Raw genomic sequence first — 911 nt, forward strand, 5'->3', positions numbered from 1 at the left:
CAAACAGTACCAAGGATAGTACCATTTTGCCGAGCGAGGACGTCTGACTGTGCCAGGGCATTGCCTTAGAATTTAATCCATGGCCCAGCGTACATTGTTCGGAGATATGGCAAGATTTCCTCAGATATGACTACTGTCTACATACCCTGTCGGCTCCACGGCACAATCCATTGCCGCTGACAAACGCCATAGAAATCCGCCTGTTCTTTGCGACACGCTGCATTTACACAGTGCCACCACACCAGCCAGCGCCAGGCTATATACTAATCCATCTCCCACTACACTGCTTTTAATGGCCTCCATAACCGTTATCCGTATGGTGACAGTGCAGCGCGGGCCAAAATCGACCTGTTTCGATGCTTTCCTGCGTGCTGTAAACAAACGTGACGAGGACGGTCTGGTGGTAAGTGCTTTGGGATGGTTATTCTTACATTGTCCCTCTGAGCATCCGCTGGAACACAACGCTTGCCGCCATCCTGGTTTTTGAGCGACTTTGTTGAAACATGTACTGGTTAGGAAACATGCCCCAAGTGTGTGTGTTGTTCCGTGTGTGTCGTGTGAGGAGCTTGAATGGGTCGTGGGTCCCGTGGGGTCGTGGAAAGCGTTGGTTAAATAGTTGTCTATCCAATTACGACCCATAGTCAATAGTGCCTGCATACCATCGCTGGTCTCAGAGTACAAATGCAGCAGGATTATTGGAAACAGAAGCCTGACCTGGGAGTTGATGGGAGTGGAAGCAAAGTGTGTGTGTGTGTGTGTGTGTGTGTGTGTGTGTAGAGGTAGAATATGCCAGGCCCCTTTCAGAAGCCCCCGTGGGGGCCATATTAAGGCCCTCCGGGGGCCAAATTAGAGGCAGCTAACCAAGTTAGAGATCGGCAGCAGAGGGGGCCTGACTGGCAGGGGTGGACTGA

This window comes from Morone saxatilis, unplaced genomic scaffold (assembly GCF_004916995.1).
Source record: "Morone saxatilis isolate NCDOM2014 unplaced genomic scaffold, NCSU_SB_2.0 Contig6, whole genome shotgun sequence".
NCBI classification, from domain to species: domain Eukaryota; kingdom Metazoa; phylum Chordata; class Actinopteri; family Moronidae; genus Morone; species Morone saxatilis.